Source organism: Corvus kubaryi, unplaced genomic scaffold (assembly GCF_017639235.1).
Source record: "Corvus kubaryi isolate FWS band 111438036 unplaced genomic scaffold, C.kubaryi_AGA036_p1.0 138, whole genome shotgun sequence".
Classification (NCBI taxonomy): Eukaryota; Metazoa; Chordata; class Aves; order Passeriformes; family Corvidae; genus Corvus; species Corvus kubaryi.
Window position 1 is genome coordinate 21,812,908 of NW_024580672.1, and position 5,974 is coordinate 21,818,881.

Sequence of the window (5,974 nt, forward strand, 5' to 3'; positions counted from 1 at the left end):
GGTCTCCTGCTCAAGTTCAGCTTTGAAATTTTTTTTTTTTTTTCAAAGAAAGCTTTTAAAAATTTATCAAGTTCGTACTAGGCACTCAGTCATTATGTTAAGGGTTTAAAAATAAAGATGAAGAAAAAATCTTTCCTTCAGAAATTAACTTTTTTTTTGGCAATTAGAATGGCAGCATGAAATATTTATTAAGTCTGATAATTTTATTCACAGTGCTGAGTGCTGGCTGTTTGGATACATTTTTTTGAGAGAGGTTTTATTTTTGGAAAATTGATTTTTTTCCCCCTCTCTTTTTCTTTCTGGCCTCCTGCAACTATTCCCAGTGTTTGTGGGATTTTCTTTTTAATTGTCTGTGTCAAGTGACCTGAGATGTGATATTGGACACTAACCAAAAGGGGGAAAATATGACAAAATATTGCCTTCTCCAGGCACGTGTCTTTCCATGCAGAGGCCTCTGCTCTGGCTGCCCTCCAGAGCCAGGACAAAGGCTTTCCTCATCCTGCTCCAAAAGGCACAACACTCCCTGCCAGCCGCAGGCTCGCTTGTTTGAGGCACTGGAAACCAAAATGAAGGGAGAAAACCAGTCAGAATTTGAAGAAGCAGCTCTTGGGGTTTGTAATTTACACTGAAGGGCACAGTGAAGGTGGCAGCATGTCCTTCTTGTCTCCCTGTCCCGTGTAATGGGGATTTTATGGGCACTGCTGGCTGCCAAAGCTTCTCAGTCCTTAAAAAAAAGGAATCCTGCAAGTATGACCAGCTGGGAGACTCTGTTGGGCTCATGCACACACCCTCATCCCCATGGATCGCTTCCTACTGGGAAGAGTCCTCTGAATCACTCCCTGGGGAAGGCACTTGTTGTCCTCCAGTGCCACTTCCCTGGGGAATGAGGAATCACCTTCTGAACTGGGGCTGGAGCTGAGCTGGGGCAGGAGGACATTCTCAGCCACATCGTGCCCCTGGCAAAAATGCAACACCAACATCCCCTCCTTGGCCAGAGTCCTCTTTGTCTCCCAGGAAAGCAGAAGGAATGGGCTTTGCTGCTTCTCCAAAATTCAGGTAAGAAAACCTGACTCTGGTCTTGGAACAAGTCTTTAACTAAGGAATTCCTGTTTGCTTTTCATGCTTCTCCTTTTTCAAGGGTTATTCCTTCGCCACCTTCCCCAATCCTCCCATTCACACTGAAGAGGCTTTTGGTTCTTCTTCCAGAGCCTCCAAGAAAATGACAACTGTTTCAGCAGGAAGCCTCATCTGGCGGGATCCAGGTTTCCACAGTGATGAAATGATGCTGGGAGTTATAGATCTGCTGGTTTGGTGCTCTGCCAGGGGAGGGGAGTCCTCAGTCTGTACTTTAGGATCCCAAGCCTTATCTCTGCTTTATGCCCAGGCACCACAAAAAATGCTTCCCAGGATCCATCCTTTTAACCATTATGAGCTTTGATGCTCCAATGGAATCTTGGACTCTTGTTCCTCAAGGTGCTCCTTGGTCTCTTCTTGGGTTTGGGTGCCTTTTTTATGATTTGATGGAACTGGAATGCTGCAGGAAGCACCGATGTGAAAGTGGGTTAGAGAGTTGTGTTCATTTGAGGTTTTCTATATTTTCCATATTATTACACAGAAATGTTCTTGTTCCTTCTTTTATTCTGGCTACTTCAGAAGGTGTTTAGGGCTGTGCTCACCAAATGTCCTTGGATTGCTGCTGGAGATGTCCCTGCCTTCCCCAGGGGATCGCGGGCTGGTCACTGATATCTCAGTTTAAAAGTTTCACACCACTTTGTGCAAATTTTGAGGGAGACAGAGATAAAAGATCTCCATCTTTTGAAATGCAGTTGTGACATTTTTTGATCTGTGACATTGCTCAGCAAACCCAAAAAGGAAAGAGTTGTCCTATGAGGAGGGAAGGATCATCCACCCACCCAGGGCTGTTGGGAAGTGACGGGATCTGCAACGGGAGCTGAGGGAAAAGTATAAGAAGGGACCAAATACAGAGAAATCTCACACATTACAATGGGAAATTTGGGAAGCAAAATACTTCCAGTTGCATTTAACAGACACTTAAATTAGTATTTACCCTTTTCCTTGTTAATGGCATATTTCCAGGTCTGTGCCTTTTGAAGGATTTGGCTTTGATGGGGTTTTTGCTCATGTGCTATAAATGCCTTAATTTTAATTTCTATCCATCCACTGAGAGCTGCTCAAAGTTGATGTTGCTGCAACATTGGGAAAAGAGAGGTGCTGGGGAGGCCAATTTTCCAGTCCTACACGTCTGAAAATCCTGAGGAGAAGCTGTTCAGAGGGGTGACAGAAATGCAGAACAAAGATGTGTATGGCTGATGCAGGCCACGTATGGGGATATTTTAATTAGAAGCATGAGTAGGAAAATTAGGGTTTGGATTGGACTTTTCAAGGAGTAACTCTAGAAGAAAGTCTGGAAGACTCTAGAGGAAGCAATCCCTTGGGATCAATCTGTAAGTCTGGCTTTGGGAAAAGGCAGAGTCAGGCAATGAGAGACAAGACTGATAATTGTCTGGGGATGCTAAAAATTCCTGCTTTTCCTCTGTCACAACAGAAATAAACAATATCTTCCTTTTTTTTTTTTCCCATTCCATAGGGAGTGCTGGATACCTACGGGGACTCTTATCACACACTGCAGGGAAGAGCTCCAGAGGGATACATGGAATATTGTTATTGGCTTGGAGGGCAGTGATGCACCCTTGGTGCTCGGCGAGTTTCTTACACAGCACCCCAAACTCCAGGTGTAGCCACCACCCTGGGCCTCAGCATCCTTAAAACCATCACCTTTCAGAGTTAATTTTGCGACATAAACAATAAATATTTAAAATATATCAGATATCAAAAATTTTTAAGCATAACCTTGAAGCACAGGGTTTGTTCACACACTTTGCTGACTGAACAGACCTCAGCACACGTTTTTAAAACCCCAATCCCATCAGGGTCTCAAGCAAACAACACCTCTACCCAACTTCCATATACTTTAAATACATGGATGCTGCTGGATTTAGCTGTTAACTGGAGGAAGGGTTGAATCTAATTTGGAAATTCCAAGTTTATGTAATTCCTAACCTCATTTCTTGTGTTGTGCTGCAGCCTTGCCCTGTGATGACCCATCCCTTCATGCCTGTGATGGAATGGCTGCATCCAGACGTGCCAGGGAGCCCTGAGCCCACGATGTGACAGCCCAAGCCAGCTTTGAAACCGTGTCTCTGGAGGTGAGAGGCTCATGCATTAACCCGCTTGTGCTGCTACATATTTAAAGCATGTTTTTTAATATTGAAAAGCAGAAAATCATCCTATGTTTGGGAAAAAAACCCAATTGAAGCATCAAGGATGGAAATAGATGGTGCTGACAGAAATTCAAACACCAAGAGAAGTTGGATTGGGCATATTGTGATTTATTTTGGGGCAGGGCTGTTTTGAGGTGCTGGGAGTTGGATGCCAGGGCACTATTACCCCACTCCCAGTGCAAGAACACAACATATTCCCATCCCCAAAAAGCCAGACTGAGGGTTTGGCTGAGGGAACACGTTGTGTGTGGTATTTGGCTGGTTAACCACTGGTTCCTCAGCCATTTTCCTGCACTTTCTCTCCTCCCTCCCCCACAATTAGATGGTTTAAGTACGGACTGCAGTATTTAATACCAGATTTCAACGTTTTGCTCAGATTTTTCTATCACCTGTGGCTGGATGCTGTGATGCTGAAATATGGGGAGGGGCTCAGAGGGCTCTTTTGCTGTGATGCACCACCACCTCCTGTCCATGGCTTGACCAGCTCACCTGCTGCTGCCTCACTTTTCTCAAGGGAATTTTCCCTGTGCCAGTGCAGAGCCCTGGTTTTGTGAAGCACATGGGTGGAGACAGGTCTGAGACAAGGAAACTCTTATTTATACATGTGACCTCATCAGGATTTGTGTCAAAGTCTCTGGAGATGCCCTCCAGCTTCCTTAAATTTCATATTTTTATAATGAAGATCATTTTGTGTTTTACAAGCCCAAAAATGTCTAAAACTAATAAACATTTTATACACGTGTCAAAAGATGCTTTAAAAGCAGCCAAACCATGGATTTTTTAACAACTGAGGGGGGATAACAACGAAAAACCCACAACACGCTCCTGGTTTGCCAAGTTCCTGCAGCCTGAGCAAATTTTTAGAGACGAGTTATAAACCCCAGATTACTGGAGCTTTAATGGAAGTGCTGACACTTCCTCAAGCTGGAGTAGCCGTACAACAACCCCACATCCCACTGCTGACTCCATCCCTCATTCTACTCCCCGAGTAACGCAGCACTTGAGGGAATTGAGGCCCGGGGGGGCTCCTGAGTGTTCTTGCTCTCCTTTCTTCTTCGAGCTTGCAGGGAAGGGATTTGGCAGGAGGATTTGGCAGCCTGGCAGCTCGTGGGGAAACAAAAAGAGCAGCTATCAGTGCAAAACGGAGCGGCCTCGGTGGCTGGTGGCCACCCAGCCCCGCTGGCCCCCGCTTCAAACACACAGCGCTGGGTTTATGGTGGGGCTTAGGAGGAAAGGCTCTTACAGCCACCATCCAAGGGTTGCACTTATCTCCTGTTGGAAGTGCCACTTATTGATTGTTTGATGGTTTTTAGGGAGGTGTTTGCATCAAATAGATGGAGTGGTTCGGTTTCCTGGTGTTATTTCATGCTGAAAAGATGGATTTGGGGTTGTGCGTCTGTACAGACGTGCAGCTCCTCTGCGAGATGTATGTGGGGATGTACAGCAGCACATAAGCAAAGCCTGGCTGGTACACAGCAGCTGGCTCACTTTTATCACCAGCTTTGCCGTAAAACATCCCATTTTAATAATCAAATTAGAGCCAAGGCAAACCTGTACAGGTGAGAGGAAATCTGTGAGCATGATCAAAACCACATTTCTGATTCAGGACAAAATCGCAGGCTACAGGGAGGTACATCTGTAAATTATACAGGAAGCTTTCTTCAACAACTGATTCACCCTGACAGTTTTACTGGAGTATATGAAAATTAGTATTAAAGATGTGATATGTAGGCTTCTTTCCAGGAATTCCAATCTGGTTTCAATAAAATGAAAACACTGATTGGAAGTGAAGTTGCCTTCCGGTTTTGCCTTTGGCTATTATGTGTTCATTCGTGAAATGACTGAATTCCACAACTACTTTTAATATTCACCTTTTGAGTTCATCTCCCATACTGGACACATTGGAATGATTAAAATAGCACCGACTCCTGAAGCCGGATTCTCTTTAATTTGAAACAGCCTGAGTGCTGAGGACGAAAAAAATATAAAAAAAAAAAAAGAATGCTCTGTTAAGTCCATCCTTTCTTAGCATCCAGTTGCTTCAATGCCTGTTTAGGGTGGAATACTAATAAAGGAGTGGATGAAACAACCCTGAATAACTGTGAAAGAGCACAGTTCCGTGCTCCCTGTCCCCCCAGGTTGCTGCTCCTGGTGGTGTCTGCTGGCTGAAAGGTTTGAGTGCTCCGATGCTCTGGGTCTCTCGGTGCTGCCGTGCTTTGGCAGCTGCCTGGCCCTGCACACCAGTGCCACTGTGTGCTCAGCTCCTGCCAGGGACAGGGCCTGGGAAAAGGGGTGCAGAGCAGAGATTTGGGGCCAGCAGATGTAAATATTTAAGATACCCGAGGTTTTGCAATACAAACTGTTGCGTTCCAGCTTATTGTTCCAAGCGGCTTTTGCATGCTGAACCTGCGGGAGCTCCGTGCCAGATGAGCAGACCAGCTTCTTGCAGAGCATGAGTGATTTTATGTGTTGAGGAGCTCATAAAGAAATCCAAATTCCCTTGGATTTGCTAACACCTTCCAGGCTACGCTCGGTGTTTTGAGGCCATATGGTCCTGGAGATGGAAAAACTGGATCTGCTGGTTTTCGGGAGGCGTTGGCTGGACGTGCTGTGGGGCAGAGCTCAGTGTGGCACCCAGGGTGTTCACCTGGGCTGCCATCACTTAATCGTAG

The 5,974-nt window shown here is 45.4% G+C and overlaps 1 long non-coding RNA gene across 1 annotated transcript in view; it reads left to right on the forward strand.

Annotated features, from left to right (window-relative positions):
- Positions 1-501: 501 nt before the first annotated feature.
- LOC121659880 overlaps positions 502-5,974 on the forward strand; it is a 9,133-nt gene continuing 3,660 nt past the window's right edge. The window contains exons 1-2 of the long non-coding RNA XR_006014493.1: positions 502-1,056; positions 3,106-3,227. This is a non-coding gene — a long non-coding RNA (uncharacterized LOC121659880). The remainder of the gene's footprint in view (positions 1,057-3,105; positions 3,228-5,974) is intronic.